The sequence below is a fragment of the Acomys minous genome, assembly GCF_964271855.1.
Source record: "Acomys minous genome assembly, chromosome: 9".
Classification (NCBI taxonomy): Eukaryota; Metazoa; Chordata; class Mammalia; order Rodentia; family Muridae; genus Acomys; species Acomys minous.
The window spans coordinates 15,610,755-15,630,025 of NC_140490.1; the positions used below are offsets into that span (position 1 = coordinate 15,610,755).

General features: G+C 45.5%; 1 long non-coding RNA gene across 1 annotated transcript; it reads right to left on the reverse strand.

Moving 5' to 3' along the window:
- Positions 1–11,903: 11,903 nt before the first annotated feature.
- Positions 11,904–14,607, reverse strand: LOC311604514. Its single transcript, XR_014781530.1, has 3 exons — positions 14,278–14,607; positions 13,702–13,905; positions 11,904–13,201 (listed from the first exon to the last, which is right to left on the reverse strand). It is a non-coding gene; the product is annotated as an uncharacterized lncRNA (long non-coding RNA).
- Positions 14,608–19,271: the final 4,664 nt, after the last annotated feature.

A 19,271-nucleotide genomic window follows, 5' to 3' on the forward strand; every position in this document is an offset into this window, starting at 1 on the left:
GTGGGACTATTTAGAACCAATGCATGAATGCAGCCCTGTGGGGAGTGACAATTTGAAGGGAGCCGATTTGGAGAAGGGGGTGGTGGTGGTGGTGAGGGTGGTGTATGTGTGTGTGTGTGTGTGTGTGTGTGTGTGTGTGTGTGTGTGTGTGTGTGTGTGTGAGTTGGCCAGGGCCAGCTAAGAGGAGTCTGTTGGAGAGGCAGCAAAATAGACACTTTGGAAATTGCGACTCCTTTGGGGTTGTGCGGCCTCCACAGAACCCTCAAATAATCTTCCTCAAAACCTTTGATGGTCTTTTTTGAGAGAGAGACAAAGCCTACATCCTCTGGCTGGCATTCGGGCCCTTGCCATGTGTCCTGTGTGAGCCTTTTTCAATCTCTTCCTGTCTGTCCTCATGCCCCAGAATTCAGAGAGGCCACATTGCTTCTCTCAGCCCCCAACCCCCCGCCCCCTGCCCCTAGTCCCACTCTTGCTGTTTTCAGATGACTTCAGTGGATGCTGTCACACACGTCTGATGTCCCTCTGGGATCCGATCCTGACTCTCAAGCCACTAACTACTAGGAGATTGCTGTCTGCCACAAGTCTTGTCCGCTGAGGGTTCTGAGCCGAGTCCTTCCTTGGGAAAACCTGTGAGCTGACGGGAGCACTCAGTTTCTTCTCTGGCTTTGTTTGTTCGTTCACCCAGGGTCAGCCAAGTACAACAGGCAGATGCAGGCTGGAGGGTCCCAGACAGCGCCGGGGCCACCACACTCCAGGAGTCACAGTTGTCATAGCTCTATCACGTGAGGCTTCTTTTCCTGGCCAATGCTGGGTCCCTCCCAGTCCCAAACGGATGTGAACCACCTCTCCCTCAAAGCACTTTCTTAAATTCTCTGTATATTCTTTTCCACTTAGTGCCAGGGATGACCTGGGAATATAGACTCTGAGGGTGTCTGGCCTGTGTTACTTGCTCAGACTGGTGCAGATTTTGTCTGATGGCAGGCAAAGCTATGTCTACCTATCTCTCAGAGGTCCAGGAGGAAGGGCTAACTTAGAAGCTATGTCAGGCTCTGCTGGAGGTCCTGGTCACATTGGAGAGAGATCATGACATATGAAGGTCTGATTACTGACTGACTTAAGGCAAAGGACATCTGAAGGTCTCACTGTAAGTCTATAAATGCTCATTTCTTGCAGATGATCCAGCTGAGAGTTGGACATAGGTTTTAAATAAGAAGATGACAGAGACCCAGCATTTCCTGATTCTTAACCTTAACAAGTTTGTTGTATCAAAGTCAGGGGCCTGTCTGCTTGGGAAGGAGGGTTCTTTGAGGGTTGGGGCACTTTGGTTGATGTATTCTCTCAAGGAATCTTAAAGCTTTATACATCTATGAGTGCTCTGGGCCCAAGAAGACCATACTCCTTTACTGAGAAGATGCAACTATAGTGTGTTTCTCATAGAACTACTTATATCTGGGGAAACATAGGATCACATGGCCTCCAAGTCTAGATTGAGTACACCAATGAGATAGGCATTGTAGACCAGTTCCCATTTTCAGGGCATAGGAGCATATAATCAAGACAGATCAGGATGGTGCTGGATAAAGGGTAGGGGAACTGGAAGAGGTGGTTTAATACATGTCCACTCTCTTGCGATGTGTGGTTTATACTATGGACAGGGTTCCAACAACTGAGGCTGATATGCTTAGGGACTGGCTCTTGGACACTTAGACAAAGCAATGGCCTGCACTAAATGCACAAATGCCCATTGCCACAATAAACAAGAGAGGTTCAGGGAAGTGAAAAGGTTAGATTTAAAAGGGTACATAGCCAAGAAAACTAACCAGCCTACATGTTCCACAGAAGATCTAGGAGGATCCTTCACCCAGAAAAGTGACACAGAATCCATGGGAGAGATTATTTGTTTTATGAGAAGCTCAGTGATGGCCATGGCCTGTAGGTGGAAACTCAAGGGAACAGGGGTCCCTGTAGAGTGAAAGCATCCCAAAGCAAAGGAGTGCTTAACCGTTCAAATCAAGGTAGATACAATCATCAGGCTAAAAGGCACAGTAGAAGTACAGCCAGGCACAGAGCTATGAAGATGCTTAATTAAATGCAGAGTCCCCAGGGAGCATGCCGCTGGGCAGGCAACAGGGGTATTTCTTCATTTATACAGTCAAAAATATGCTAAAGTCAAAGATGAATGAATGAAGCAGAGGGCAGCCATGCCAATGAGAGCTACATTCTTTTGTTCAGTGACAGATGAGCCAGCTTTTGGTCCTGGAGCTCAATGGGTAGGGATGAGGCCAGGCTCCTGGAGGCACCAGCAGCACTTTAGCAGGGAAAGATGCTAATGAGCTCTCTCAAAGGGACCTCTAGTCGCATATTCAAATAGCAACTGAACAGAGGGAACGTCTGGGTCCTTTAAGGACAGAGGGATGCAGAGACCAAGTTAACACACTGCTAAGGCATCATTATCAGTATCCTGTTAGAGTAAAGTTGTATATCAAAGGATGTTTTCTCACAGTCAGCTTGTCGAACCCCGAACCCCGGGGTCTCATCCAGAGCCACTTACTCATACCTCAGGTGGGTACCTGGAATAAGAATTCTTGGCAGGGATCAGAACTTTGGACTGGTTTCGTGGCCTGTAGTATAAGAGCCCAGGCCATAGGAAGGCAAGCTGAAGCTTTGTGGTGATGGAACGCTGTAAGAGATACTATATGAGTGGGTCCAAGAGGAAGCCTTTGAAAGTGCTCTCTCACCCTGCTTCAGCCAGATCAGTGTTAACATCAGCGCTGCAATTCCCCAGGGGAACAGGGGAACTGACCACCAGCCATCCTTTGAAACATCAAGTATACAGCGGGGATGGCATTGCCAGTCTCATCGTCTAGTTCCCAACCTAACCCTTACAGAAACCCTATAGAGAGTCACAGCGGAAGAGCAAATGCAATCAGGCACAGCGTTGATAGCCCCAGCTGCAGCAAACACACCAGATATGGCCTATTGGCTCAGGCAGACTGGCCTCGAGTATGTGGCATGGTGGCTTTTGACTTGGGCCCTGTGTGGATTTCATCTCTTTCCAGAAGGACTAAGAAGCAGTTGTCATTCAAATGGCTCTGGTAGAGCATTTGGCTGTACACAGACCTGAAATGAGAACACAGTCACTAGTATATGCATTCTTCCATCTAAGGCTATGTTAGTTACCACCTCTGATGAGACATATGGGTTTATGGCCTGTGCGTATCTTACTGAGAATCATATTGGTGCATATGACATCCTGAGTGAGCAAGAAGTGGCAAGCACTTTGGAGACTCTGGTAAGACCTAGGGGTTTGCCATATTAGGGAGGCTATTAGGCGACTAGTGTCATGACCATGCTAAGCCATCTCATGCAGTACAGAGGACTCATTGTATCTAAGCCCTAAGACACAATCCCTGGTAGGTTACGAGTTCCACCCTTAGGGATACTCCCCTTCCTAGAGAGCCACAGAAGGCTATTGGCCGGTGTGTGAAGCAAGGCCGTCCATCTGTGGCAGAGGACTCTATCTTATTTGAAAGGCACAAAAGCACAACGGCCTGCTCATGGGACATCAGGTGATGGTACAACCCAAAATGCTTGTCACTTGTATTTACCACATCACAGGCCTGGGAAAGCCCAGCAATATTCGTCAAAGAAGGACGGGGTCCAACCAAGGTTGGGCATAGCATAGTGTCACTAGTCGTAGTTCCAAGGTATGACGAAAAGCTTCATGCTAGGAGGTTGCTAGCATGAAGACCTTCACACCACATGCCACTGTGCACTCACTGTGTGCTGAGTTTAACAGCTGTGGCTGCTTGGGGGCCTGCTGTGATCAACTGACAGGGAAGGATAATATTTATGCTTGTTTCATGGATGGGTAGTTTGTTGTCACAAACAGAAAATGAACTTCAGTCGTACATTCCTCTTTGCCAGGGGTGGCAGTGAAAGAAGAATGGAGGAGGAGCTTTTGATTTGAGTTGGTGGAGGGATGGCCCACACGGGCATCTACTTTGTATGGAAAAAAATGTTACCTGAGCTAAGGATATAAATGGACTTAAGAGCAGTGGAAATGGTGAATTGGGGGAAAAAAAGAGACTGAATGAAATACATAAGAAAAAGAGGCCTGGGAAACAAGGCATGTAGGGAAGCATGAACGGGCCAGGCAGAAAGTGAGAAAATCTCTGTATGACATGCCAACACTCACCAGAGATGCACTCAGTGGTTGACAAAATAGAAGGCCTCGATTAGATGCATTATCTGGCTTCTGTTTTCAGCCATACTGGATGTGCGCGTGCCGTGGAGCATCTGTGTCAGGAATGCGAGCTACACACGGAGCAGCGGCATGTCTAGAAACCAGGTCTGCTCTGGCTCTGCGTCATCTCAGTGTCCAGCCAGCCAGAAGGAGACTAATGCCAGCCCCTAATTTGGCCCTGTCCCTGGGTGAGCACGTGGAATACTTGGTGGAAAGAGAATTTGGTTAGGTTGCTTCTGCCCTGGGAGGGCCAGTGAGTCATCCTCCGTGGAATCACGTGTTCTAGGTAGGTTTGTCATCGAGACTTCAGAGCCTTAGCTGGTCCCAGTTGATTTCCCTGCCAGATTCCCATGGCAAAGAGGCGAGAGCAGTGGTCACAGCTTGAGCAGTGTGTGATGATCCCCAGGGGCGACTCTGGGCTTGCCTTCCAGGTAATCCCCCTTGAACAGAGGAAGAGCTCCCTGAGATATAGAGAAGATTCTAGAATAGGTGATGGAGGCAGAGAAGCAATGAGTATACAAAATCTTCAGGGGATTAAATCTGTCTTTGTAACCTCCTAGTAAGTTTTCCCAGGAATAAAACAGGCAGAATTCTGGGTGAGCCATTCCTAGATACTATAGAGTTGTCATGCAAAGCAAATTAGCCCGATTTGAAGAGAAGTTGGGCTACAGTGGACACTCTGCTGCTGTTCAGCTGCTCCTTCAGGAGAGAGGCCTCCAGTCTGTCTCACCCTTTTCCCCCAAGGGTTACCAGAGACAGATTCCTGACTGAGACACTTACTGGGAATTGCCTTAGCTTCCTGAAGGGGGCGCCCAGCCCATGGTCATACCTCTACGTTCCAGGGCCAGCTCTGCTGGGTGGCCAGTCAGAGCAGCTCTGGTGCCCTTGAAAGACCTAGGCTCTCTTGTGAGAATTTGGGATGAGTTCGAGGATCCATTCTGGCTTCAGGACTGCCTATGGAACTGTCTCAGCACCTGTCTAGCCACCATATTCAGTGCCCTCCCTGAGCAGCCTGCCTCTCGCTGACAGTGTTCTAAGTACCTGCATATCCACTGCCAGACTGAATCCACCTCCAGGCTGGTCCTCGGGCGCTTTGTGAGACAGCAGCTTTCAGGCATTGATACTGTCCACACATTGCAACATGACAATTGCTCATTTTTTAAAATCCTCTGTCACCCTTTCTATGAAAAAAAGTCTTTTTTTTTCCTTTGGTATTTCCTTAAACATCTCTCTCATGCTTATAGGTTTCTACTTTTAACAAAGAGCAGTCTGCTAGATTGTAAGAAATTCATGAGCCCATGTTTCTTTTTATTTATTTTATGGTTAGTTTCTATTTTTAACAAGGAATGCTGGCTTTCTGTTTTACACTCAAAATGTAAAGGTTCTGTTTAAAATAAGTGTAAGTCAAACAGGGTGAGCTGGTTTAGCCAAACAAACAAACAAACAAACAAACCAATAAATAAATGATAGTTAAGAGAGGGTCCATGAAAGTAATTACCTGAAAAAATGATGATGTGCAAAACACCCACCCCAGCAGTTTTTTCTTCTCTGATGGCTCCCTTTTGCATCAGTGGATAAAGAGTGTATGGGAGCCAGCTCGAAGACTCAGTGTGCTGTGAAAGCCTTTAACCCCGAAAAGATAGTTATGTCCTCGCATTAAATGTGCCCCACTGTGTGGATTGGCAGATTTCCACGTCTGAATCTGCAACTGCCAAGTGAGGGCCTTGGGTACCCAAGTCTTAATCTTGAATGTTGCCTTTCAGCAACAGCATCCACCATGAACCACACACGAAGTAGACATCATGGTCAAGATTTGGCAATGCTCCCCCACCTCCTGAGTGGAGCTGAGACCTTGACCTATGATCCATGTCAGACCTATGGTAAGCTTACCTTATATGGCAATTTAATGAAGGCTCCAAATTACTCAGTTTTGAATTGACCAAAATGGAGATTATCTTGGGTAGGCCTGGATTAATTCAGTGGGAGCTTTTAAAGGGAGGTGGGGTGGGGATTCTGGGCCTTGCAATGAAAATAGCCTGCTGTTGATAACCTTGAAGAAGGCACTGTATGAAAGGAGTGAGGACCACACAGCAGGGAACGGCAGGATCGCTAGTCATGCAGACACGAGGAACTTGAACATTATACTCTGAAGTCTGAATGCAGCCCAGCACTACCTTGATGGCAGGTGTACGTTGCTATTATGGGTATGATGGGGCAACTCGTTATGATGAGAGTGTGGGATGACAAAAACCTGCTCATCTTGTGGCCAGAAAGAAAAAAAAAAAGACCCTAGAGAATGAGGAGGAGGCTGGGGTCCTACCACTCCCTTCGAGGGCAATGCCCCAAGGGACTTAATCCCTTCCTCTAGACTCCACCCACTAAAGGCTCCACCACTTCCCAACAGCTTCATTCTGGGACTCATCCTTTGAGGAGACACCCAAGATCCAAAATACAGTAGAATGGCGATTACCCACCCTGAGCCATGAGGCCCACTTCCAACCAACAAGATGTAAAGCCACCTACTAGTTGGTCCTGATGTTTCACCAAGGTGGGGTAAGTCAGTCAGTGTGCCGACCATGGTAGCATCCTTACTCCCTGTTCCTGCCTGCTGTGGCAGCCATGATCCTTGTGTCACAAGGAAACTTACTGTACTATTAGGAAACTGAGATGGCCTAAGAGAAGAGGAAGGAGGAGCGGGAAGAAAACAGAGGAGGAAAAGGAAGGAAGAAGAAGAATAGGAAGAGAAAGAGAAATGAGAAGAAAGGGGAGTGGGGATTGGCAAGTGTAGCAGTTATTGACTGTTGTGTCATAAACTAACTGAAAACATACGATGGCCTGGCACAGTTTGGATGGACCTTGGCTTCTGATGCAACATCTTAAAATTGTTTTGACTTCCCAGTGGTGTGCATGTGACAATGAAAGGCACTCAGTAAATACAGTACTTCCAGTTTTGAATTTTGAGCTTGTCATAGGCCTTGAATATGTAGTTCTAAACTGTTTTAGTGCTGCCCCCAGTGGTGATCCTCAGCTTCCCAGACAGCCGTGCAATCATGAGGGAGACAGGGTGACTCCTCACTGTGCTGTGATGCTGAGCTGTGACATTCAGTAGGCTGGCCATAGTAAACGAATTTCCCTGGTAGATATTTCCACCTCAAGTCATGATTGTTGCATCATTTGCATAGCAGTGACGTGAGCAGAAGACTGTACTACTCACCTCTAGTTTAAGGATGAGTGATCCAGCTCTGCCCTGACACTTCTCTTTTGGGATGAATGAGCATCTGGACCCAGATCTGGATCCAGATCAGAGGCCAGTATTCCTCATGGACTCATGGATGTCAAATCTGCCTGAGTGACCCCTGATATTGCTTACATACCAGCATATCCTGTGTGGTGGCACAAGGTTTAGATCTGAGGCTTTGTGGCATACCCCTAACCAGCTGCCTGATCAGAGAAACTGATGTCTGTGATGTTACCTCCATCCATCCCCCTACTTGACCTTGGCCCCCCCTTTTTAAATCTACATCTTTGCCTTCTCTTGTAACTTGTCCCCATCTCAGTCTTAAACTTTAACCCTCCTCTCCTCACAGACAGGGTGATTTCCTGGTATCAGAGCTAACCCTGCCCTCCATCCCATTCGGTTAGGATGACATTCCCTGCTCCTCTCCCCTTTAGGGTTGCCTCTGTGTAAAACACTTGCAAATGAGCCCCACCCACCACTTACTTCCTCCCCCTCACTCTTTCTTCTAGGCTCTTCTTTTAGCCTGAAAAGGTAGGGTACCAGCATCAGTATTATACCACCTTCAACTCCCAAGGCCAAAATTTCATTGCACCGTGATGCCCTGCTACTTTCTAAAACCCTTACCCCTGGCCTCCATCCCAGGAATGATCTTCTCTATGCAGAGTTCCTATGGGTGCTTTCCTTTTTCTGGGAGATGACTGCTGAGCGTCTGTCCTATGGAAGATACCCGGGAGGTAAAGAGTGGGTTTCAGGACAAGAATGGGGACCCCAATATTACAGTTTCCTTCTTCCCTTCCTTCCTCTTCAAAATGAAAAGTTCAAATGTCAATTGTTCCTATAGTTATAGCTACTATAAAAAGGGAGGAAGATGTATAACTGGGTTTCTGTAGTCATGTGCTTTATAACCACCAATTCAGCCAATCGTGGTTCAAAGGTACTAACATCTAGAAATAATTGTGTAAAATAAACCTATCAATATTTGTGTCACTATTTTGACCACAGACAGCATTTTCCCCCTGTAGTGGGTTAGAGGGTAAATATTATAGAACTTGGGAGCCCTGTTCTTTCAGGGCTGCTTGGTAAAGCAACAATAGACAACAGGTCAATAAGTGGGCATGCCAATTAAACTTAATTACACAATTAGCATCATCGTAGCCTGTGAAAGAATGGAGGAGCGGGGTATCATGGGTCCTCCACACTGGGCTCCTTCTGCTGTGACTTATAGCCAAGGCAGAAAGGCATGATCTCAGTTGTCCACCGTTTGAGTGTCTGTAGACACTCAAGATGAAACCAGCCCTGGGATTGCTTAGCAGGAGGTGTCCATGAAAGGGTTGGCTGTCTTTTGGAGATGGAAATATGCTGTTTGACATAGGGTGAGCTGTTGGGAGCATGTGAGCTATTCAACCACCAGTACATTCTACAGCCCTGACCAGAGCTCAGATTTCGTGAAATCATTTTTTGATCATTCCCATGACTTTAACACAAGTGGTTTTTTTTTCACTTATGAAGTCACATCAGAAGATGTTTCTTACCTAGGTGTTCAATCTGTTGCCAACCCCTTTCAATCTTTATAAACGCATTGCAGGCTACAGCATGTGTCTCCCAAGCAGTGTCCTCCAGTCCCAAAGGGACTCACAATATCGGCCTTCTCAGACATGCCTAGCTGCTTGTTGACATTTTACCCTGTCCTGTGGCCCTTCTCCAAGACCCAAATCCTGCCTCCAACTCTGGGACATGCTGGCAGACTCATATAAGATGAGATCCTGTCATGGCTAAAGCTGGCCAATGACCTGTTTTTGTTTGTTTCTGATGGAAGCCCCTCTCCCCAGTCTCTTCCTGTGGATCTAGCCAGCTTTTGTACACTTCGCTGTCTACATGGGCCTTAGCAAACAGCTTTAGGGGAGATGCTGAACCCCTTCATTTAATGACTTTAGAATCCTCAATACTCACTGCCTTAAGGCAGCACTGCTCCTCCACTGTCAAAGTCCCATGGCTAGTTTCATCTTGCAGTGAGTACAAGGACAAGTAGAGTCCTCTCCTGTACCATTGAGATGGCAACTAACTTACCCCATAGGCTGGCCCTGGAGGGCAGATCACTGGGTCAGGTGTTTTGCTCTGCTTATTTGGAACTAGGTCACTGTGACGTTTAGTTGTAATGACTACCTCAACACAACCTGGAATAGCTTGGGCAGAGAGTCTCAATAAAGGACTGTCTGCTTTGTGTTGGCGTGTGGGCACGTATGCATGTGTGTGGGAGGTTTTCCTTTCTCTCTTCTCCTCACTCTCTCCTTTCCTTCCTTCCTTCCTTGTTCTTTCTTTTCTTTCTTTCTTTCTTTCGAGACAGGTTTCTCTTTAGCACTGTCTGTCTTATAACTCACTCTGTAGATCAGGCTGGCCTTGGACTCACATTGATTCTCCTGCCTCTGTCTCATGAGTGCTGAGTGCCTCCTCTTCCTCAGGACTGCTGGTGTGCTACACCCCTGCTGGTGTGAGGTGTCTTAATTAAGTTAGATGATATGGAAGACCCAGTGAAGTGTGGGCAGCTCCATGCCCTAAAAGGGGGACCTGAACTGTATAAGAGTAGAGAAATCAAGCAGAAGCAAGCAGGCTAGCAAGCAAGCAAGCATGCAGGCAGGCAGGTGGCAAGCAGGCATGTATGTATTTATTTCTCTTTGCAATTGATTGCGGGTGTGATGTGACTAGTTATTTGAAGTTCTTACCTTGACTTCTCTAAGTGATGGAATTGTAAAAACATCACTATAGAATCATAAGCTATAAAATAAACCTTTTCTCCCATAAGTTGTTGTTGTTGCTGCTTTTCGTTTGTTGGTTTTTGGGGATTTTTGTTTGTTTGTTTATTGTGAGATCTTATTTATTTATTGTATATGAGTGTTCTGTTTGCATGTACACCTGTATGCCAGAAGAGGGCAATATATCACACAGTAGATTGCTGTGAGCCACCATGTGGTACCAGGAATTGAACTCAGAGCAGACAATGCTCTTAACCACTGAGCAGACAGTGCCTCTCTCCAGCTCCCTCAGCAATCATCCTGATGCTCTGAGCACTTAAACCTCATCCATCCCAAGAAACACACAGTGGCCATGGTAAGTGCTCCACAGGCCATTACATCTGGTTTCTTCCTATCCCACGATGCCACTGTGCACAAGCCATGTCTGCACTGTTTTAGTTCTGGCTTCAAGGCTCTTGTGGCCATTCCGTGGAGGACAGTCCCTCAGCCTGCTGAGTTGTAACTCCAGAGTCCAGCTGCTGCCATATGCTGACCTCAGCCTTGGCTTCTTCACCTCTGGCTCCTAGGAAAAGCCATGCCCTGACATGATGACTGTGGCTCTGCAATGCTACTCCCGAGACTGGGTTCGGACTACTACCTCTTAGGCTCATGAGCACTCACTGTACATCTGAGTCTTATGCTACCTGGTGTAATGGTTATTGCTGTTCAAGCTCCATCCACATGCCTTTGGATGCCAAGGGCTGCCTCTCAGAAGTGCCCTCTATTGACAAAATGAAACAAGTGTTAAAAGAAATAGCCTTTATTGAGTCAGGGCAGCCTTGGTAGACTAGGAAGAATTTTTATAGGGCGTTTCCGTACTTTCATGGCAGTTAGCGGTTGTTTTGGGAGGCAGTTTATTGGCTGGGCAGAAACCCTGAACTCCAAGCTTGTTCTGATTGGTTAGACAATTAGGGTATTTTCAGATGAGTGGTGCAGAAGTCTGAGAGACACCGATTCATTGGTTAATCCAAGTCTATGGAAGGTTTCTGTGGTGTGGCCTTCAGCAGGTAGGAAAGAAATCCTCTCCCCATACAGAGTCTACTTTACACAGCTTCAGCCTTTATGGCCCTAATTCCTTTCACTGCACAGGCACCTGCCTGACTTGTTCCTGACATTTAGCTATACTCACAGAAGTCAATGGTCTGAACAGCTGGATGTGGGGAATGCTGGGTGAAGCAGAGGGGCAGGTAGTCCTCAGGAGGAAGAGAGATACTAGGCATCGGGGTGGGGTCCTCTGTGGAGCCTGGAACTAGGAGAAGGGATGGCCAGCAGAGAGGGGCTGCAGCAGGAAGTGCTTAGAAGACACACAAGGGAGAGCGTGAGCCCGGGATGGAGGTAAGGAGCTGCGAGGCTCCTCCTCAAGAAAGACTGTTGGCATGATTGTACAGCCATGAAATTCCAGAAGGAATCAGTACGTAAGGAGAGAGAGTCATTTAATTCATAGTTCCCTGTCCAAGGTCAGGCAGGTGCATAGCTTTGGGCCTCTGGGGAGAGACCTGATGGCATTGGTAGGGAATGCGTGTGAGGACTGCCCACGCCACTAGCCAGGAGGAGGAGGAGGAGGAGGAAGAGGAGAATAATTTCAGCCCTGCTGGTGTGTGTGTGTGTATGTGTGTGTGTGTGTGTGTGTGTGTGTGTGTGTTTGTACTCCTGCTGGACCTCACCTCCTAAAGGTCCATAGCACCTCTGCACAGGGTTACCCTGAAGAACACACTTCTAGCCCACACCCTTTGGGGAAACTACCCATTTTCCCAGGATTTACAAGTAATTGAGGACGGATATAAACAAGGTCAAACCTGGCCTCAGTAGACTTTTAAGCAGCCACAGCCACTAGGACCCCTGAGAGAGGACATGATGGAAGGGGGAGGAGGCTGCTGCATCTGCTGCCACTGACGGTGGGTAATCCGTCATACACAGGCAAGCGGTCCTAGCTGCAAGTGAGGCACTCAACAAGGCAATGCATGAAGCGAGACAAGCTGTGGTCTTGCCTCCATCCTTCTCCTGGGACTGATTGTCTAATTGGAGCTGGGTTCCTGGAGCCAGTGGCCCTCTGACCTCATTGGGGAAGGGTCTAGCCTTTTGTTCCCTATAGACTGGGCTTAAGGAGGGGAGTATGGAGGGAGGTGTCATCACCAGTCAACAGTAAAGGGCTTCAAATCTGTGAGCAGAGGGTAGTGTCTGCACGGAGCCTGGGCCTTGTGGGTCATGCTGAGGTTTTGCCATGGTTCTTTATCTCACTCTCAGAGATCCTGGGTCCTTCCTTCTCAGTGGGAGAGGCCAGACAGATGGTGTCATTCAAACTGTCTGCCCATAGCTTCCTGTGACTTCTGTTTATGCCGAGAAGTCAGTAGTGCAGTTATGGTGCCACCATGTCCCAGACCTTCAACATATTGGGGGCTGATCTGCGCCTCTCTGGAGCCTGCGGAGGCACCTGGCATGCCGGCAGGAGGCTTTTATGTGCCTAGTTATGTTTTATGGTGGAGCCAGGCGGATCTGTGTCTGACGAGGCGTGTGAGTGACTATGGCATCTGTATTACTGGCTGGGACTGCTCCAGAGCAGAGTCCCATGGGGCTACCCTGAGGATACACTCCTGGGTCCAGCCGCAGAAGAGGAATTCAGGCCATCCCTGGAAAAAGCACTGATACCCTTGAGATACTTTGTTTGTGAAAAGATCAGGGCTGAGCTAAAACAGAGGATAGAAAAAGGGGAGTGTGTGTGTGTGTGTGTGTGTGTGTGTGTGTGTGTGTGTGTGTGTACACATGTGTGAATGCATGTGTGAGTGTGCATGTGTGTGCATGTGTCCGCGTGTTCTTGGACATTCTCCTTTCCCTGTTAGTGTCAGCCATATCTCTGAAGGGTGAGGAGTGAGCTGCCGAGTTCTGCTTCACCATAGAACTGGTGTTCTGATCAGGGTCATGGCAGTCAGTCTGTGAGGAAGAAAAAGTAACAAGGTGTTTTCTGGCAGCGGGGGCTCCAGGGAAGGCAGGAGACTTGAACTGACAACACATGACAAAGCAAAGGAGACTATTCTGTCAAAAGTAAGTGAAGGAGCAGTGAGGCTACACAGGAGAGTGGTGTGCTAGGCTACAGGAGAACCGTGGAGCAGGAGGAGGTGGCAGAGGGACAGAAAGACCAGGCTCCTCTGGGGCCTTTCTAAGCTCGGTGAAGGTTGGGCACTTCACTTTGTGGACTGGGGACAATCAGGAGGCCCTGGCAGTTGCTGAGGCTCATAGGCACTTGAACAAAGAGCTATTACTGGAAGGTAGGAGTAACTGGACAGTATAAAAGGCTAAAGGGATGACCTCTGCTTAGATTGGCAAAAAAAAAAAAAAAAAAAAAAACCACACACACACAAAAACAAAAAAAAAAAAACAAAAAAAAAAAAACCCAACAGTGTGCTGAGACATCGCCATCCATACCCACTGACCTGTCATTTTCAGGTATGTCCTGTCTGGATGATCAGTTATATGCCAGCATAATCATGGATGCCCAGAGAGATAGCAATGCGAAGCTCCGCCTCTTGGAGGTGTGGGTAATTCCAGGCATACAGTATGAGGCAGGCAGTAGAGAGAATGCCAGATTCGTGTACATCCTGGGAATTGTGGGGCGTTCTGCATGGACGCTGGTTTGGCTGTGACAAGAGAGGCAAGAAAAAAAGATGTGTGTGTGTGTGTGTGTGTGTGTGTGTGTGTGTGTGTGTGTGTGTGTGTGTGTGCCTGGAAGGTGAAGATAAGAAGAATACAAATTCTGGTCAAGTTTAAGTTCAGAGAAGTCTTTGAGGAGCATCTCCCATATAGGGGGAGTTGTTACAGTGTTCCAGGCAGGAAGCTTCCAGAGCCTGAACTGTCCTGACACTGTAGGATGGAGAGAAAGGATGGATATGGGGAGCAAGGGATGGACTCAGGCAAATGTAAAGCACAAGAGACACTGGGAACGATCAAGGTAGAATCTTGGGGTCTCTGGGTAGAAGCCAAGAACCCAAGGTCATGACACCAAAACTTACCTCATAGAGAGGAAGAGCCTGGCTGTAAAAGCTGACGTTTCCTTCCTAGAGTTTCTGTGCCCTTTCCTCGGTGTGAGTTGAGGCTGTAAAAGAAGCTCTTGCCAGTGGTGATGTGAATAGAAGTCATGAACTTCCTGCCCGTTATCAGATGCTGAGATCTCCACATCTCTTATCTCCTAAGAGGTCCAAGATGGTAGGGGCTTGAGGGAGAAGCACACACTAGAGTCCCTATAGGAGAAGTCTGCCCCAGCTCTATAAACCTGGAATAAGAGAGGAGCCTCTGAGGCTAGGGGTTTCCCGGCCCTGTCAGGAAAGGGCTCTATGCCTAGGTTGCTCATATAGAGTGATAGGGTGGGAGGTGACAAGTCACAGGGCAGGCTGATCCAAGGAGGAAGAAGCTGGCTGGCATTCTTGTGCTCTGCCAGGTTTCCACAGTAAGAGTCATCCTGTTGCCTAGGAAGAGAGAAGACAAGAAGGCTCTAGAGATGCTTTTTGTAATTGTGTTTATTGGGCTGTGTTGCAAAATTCCTTTCCTGTTTTTTTTTTCCCTCCTAGATTTTTATCCTAGCAAGTCCTACTTAAAAGGAGACGTGTGAGTGCAGGTCCTCTTGCTTTATCCACTCTCTGTATAAATCCTACCCAATGCCCATTGCCATCAGAGCAGCATCCAACCAGGCCTGAACCAAGCCCATCACTGTCTTGTCTGATGGCTTTGTGAGCTTTGTCTGCTTTGTTTGGGTCCCTAAAACCCCAGTTTGGCACATCTCTTCTTGCCACCCCCCCCCCTTTTCTCACCCACTCAGATGCTATTGATCTTTGAAAGCAGTTTGGCTTCCAAACTGCCTGCTGAGTAATGCAATGTCCTGTGGATTTTTTTCCTTCTCTTCTCTGTATCTTTTCTTTTGCTTTGTTTTGAACTCAGAAAATGTTTAGAATCTTCTTTTGATTCCTTGTATTCTGAGTCTTCACCACTGATGTGTACTGAATGTATCTTTTTCTCCATCCATTTTGTTGGACCATGGATAGACCTTTTACTTAGAAGCATCCTTCAACCCAAAATAAGTTTTTTTTTTGTTTTTGCTTTTTTCCCCTGTCATGCCTACCCTTCCTCCTATTTTTTTTCTCTTCCATTTTTCTAGATCTTTTCTTTTAGGTCTTTTGTATTGCTCCCTTTAGTTTCCCCTTCTGCTCTTATATTTTCTGTCTCTTACTTCTTGTTGTTTTGTTGCTGTCTTTTTTCCTTCCTTCCTCCCTCCCTCTATACGTCTTTATTGTTTTATGTACTGATAAGAACGGAATTTACAACCTCATGCACACAAGCCAAGCATTCTGTCACTGAACTAAATAAACCCCGGGCCACTAAAAAGAATTACAAAACTTTAATTAATGCCTAGACAGCTTACTCAACTCTTACATATTATATGTTTGTTTGTAATAATTCCCCCTTGATATCCTTTAATTGTTATATCTTATTGTATTGTGAAGAAATGCATTTTTATCTCTAATGTGCCTAAGAAACTTAATAGTGTCTTTAGAATTTTATTTTTCTACTTGCATCACCTCTGCTTCACTAGGCACCTGTCTTTCATGCAGCAAGCTTTCCTGAAATGCTCGGCCATTCATTCAAATTGAAAAGACAACTAGCAATGATTTCAGAATGAAAGAAAGCAAAATAAAACAAACATAAAAGAACTGACAGGAAAGTATAATGATGTGACTGAGTTAATACTCATTTGGAGAATGCAGAAAATCAGAAGGCATTCACAGAGAAGGACTTAGGAATGATGAAGAGCAATTGTACTAGCCAATGTTCACCAGAAGTAGGGGAGAAAAAAAATGAAGAGGCTAGGTAATGGATAGATGATAGATGATAGATAGATGATAGATAGATAGGTATTTAGGTTTATAATAGGAATGGGTTCAGCTGGATATACTGACTTTCCATGCAAGCCAGAAACCAGGAAAGGCAGTGGTATAATTCAGATGCAAGATTCAAGAGTTCAATAGCCACAGCCCAGAAGCCAATAACCAAGAACTCCTACATTATGAGCATGATCAGATTGATATTCAGGGTCAAGCCAAGAGAATGAATTTATCATTCTTTTCCTCTCTGCTCAGAACCACAGTGGATTAGATGCTGCCCATCTACATGGGGAAGGCCATCTGCATCACTGCCCATCTACATGGGGAAGGCCCTCGGCATCACTGCCCATCTACATGGGGAAGGCCATCTGCATCACTGCCCATCTACATGGGGAAGGCCATCTGCATCACTGCCCATCTACATGGGGAAGGCCATCTGCATCACTCAGCTGGCCAATGCAGATGCTGATGTCCTCTGAGACCATCTTCACCATTATACATAGACATAATGTTTTAACAACTACCTGGTATCCCTCAGTCCAGGAAAGTCTAGCCAAGTTTGACCATGAAAATAATCATGATTCAGTTTGCTTGTAGAGCTCAGAAGGCAGATTCAGAGGATCAGGAGTTCAAGACCATCCTTGGCTACATAGTGAGACCAGCCTGGGTTACATGAGACCTTGCTTTAAAAATCATTCTTGGAATAAGCAGCCACGCAGACCAATATATAGAAAGTTAACCTAACCTAGAAATAACTAATCATGTTAGTGATCCAAACTTAAATGCACACAACCAAAGCAAGTGTAATTAAAATTCTGAAAGACTTTTTGATGAACTAAACAAAAGGTTATTAAATTATCTGGAGTAAGATGTTATAAATAAGTAGTCCATTTTGAAAAGAAGGTATCTATATTTAAAAAAATAACTAGCGTTAGATGAAAGCAATGAATTAAAGAGAACTAGTGTATATAATGACTACAGTTAATCGTAACATAGGGAAGCAATTTATATGTTAGTCAATTCAATTTAGGTATTCATGATGTATGCATATTTTCTTTTAATATCATTTTTATTTATTCTTTGAAAACTGCATACATTTATACAATGTATTTTGATCAGATCCTTCCATCACCACCAATTTGTCTCCCTCCTAACGTGATGTCTTCCTTTTTTTATGTGTTAATAACCCTTAGAGTCTAATCAGTGCTACCTGTACGTATGTGGGTGTGTGCTATACAATAGGGCATAGGCAACCTACAGGGGCTCTGTCCCCAAAGGAAAGTGACTCTTCCTTCTTCAGAAGTCACAGCTGCCAATGGCTCCTCAACTAGGGCCCTCAGGAGCCCCTACCCCCTCTAAGCTGGAAGTTTAATTGGCTTAATCCTATGCAAGTCTTGTGCAGGTAACCACAGTCGCTGTGAGCTGATGTGTGCAACAGCCATGCCATGCTCAGAAGTTAGCACTCTACAGCTTTTCTCCCCACCTGCCAGCTCCTACACTCTTTCTGCTGCTTCTTCTCCAGTGTCCCCCAAGCCTTGGATGCAGGGGGGCTTGATGCAGCTGATCAATCCATAGAGGACCACTCACAGTTAATTATTCTCAGCACTCTGTCCAGTTATGAGCATCTGCATTAACCACTGACCCATGCAGAAACAAAACAAAACAAAACAAAACAAAACAAAACCAACTGACCAAACAAACAAAACCAACCAACCAAAAAAACCAGAAAGCTTCTCTGACCAAAGTTGAGAGCAATATAACTTTATAGCCGTAAGTGCACCATTTTTTAAAGAGCTTTGACAACTTGGTCATTTAACAAGACAACAATAGAAACAATAGTTTTTCCTGCCCAGGGTCCATGATCTCCATAGGAAGCAAAAGATTAGAATCCTAGTGATTGCATCATGACAGAGAGAAGTGAGAGACCCAAAAACTGAGGAGCCAACCATCCATGGATTAAAAAACTCCGCGTTATCTCATTTGTCCCTTGGTTGATAAAAACTAATGCAGTGCTAATCAAAATCTAATGGGGTTTTATTTTGGAAACATGTAAATTAATTATAACATTGATATGGAAATTCAGAGGAACTAGAATAACCAAAAGGCTGTGCCAAAGAACCAGTTTAAAGGACTTATTTAAAAACATACAAAGCTTCAGTAACCAAAATAGTTTAGCTTCAGTAACGAAAATAGCTTGACACTCTCGTCACTACAACACACTTATGGAACAGAGCAAGAATCCACAAATACACAAAGGCAATTGATTTTGAAAATGCACCAAGATGACTCAGTAGAGAAAACATAGTCCTGAGAAAATTATCCACAAGCACTCACAAAAAGAACATTCGTTCCTATACCATCTATTCAGATGTAAACAAAAAAGGATTCAACTCACAGGAGAAAAATCTAAAACTATGAAACTTCTAGAAAGACTTTCTTTCTAAAAGAAAAATACAAGATGTAAAGTGGGAGATTGGGGCAAATGTTTAAGATATAAGTCTGTTTGACTGTTCAGAGTTGTTATGTTTTTTCAACTTGAATTATGAGGTTTATAGTTTGGGTATCAGAAACAGTCAAGTAGACAAATAGGATCAGAAGATGCTTTCCTGAGGAAGAGAGATGCTTGGAAACTTAGCATGTGGGATAAGGCTCAATATAATGAGTTGCCAAAAATGAAAATTGAAACCAAAATGAGACTATGCTCTAAATCTATTAGAATGACTAAAATAGAAAAAAAAAAAGAAAAAAATTAACCAACAATATCCCATGCTGGTGAAGATGTGAAACAATAGGGGTCCCACTAGTTACTGGTGCAAGTACAAAAGAGTGTCGCTGTTTTGGAAAAAGCCCAGATATTTCTTACAAAATTGAACAGAGCCTCACAGGTAATGTAGACATCTTGCACTTAGGAACCTACCCAGGTGAGAGGAAAACTCCCTTTCACACTAAAGGCTGTGGATGTTCATAGCAGCTGAGTCCACAAACCAGAGAATGTATCCTTTAATGGTTCAATGGCTAAACCAACTCTGGTATAACCCTGGTGTAAGTCTGCAGGTCAGAAACAAACAATTGACTTACATCACAATATAAATGGACTTTAAATATAGCTTAAATTAAAAAGTTAGAATTCA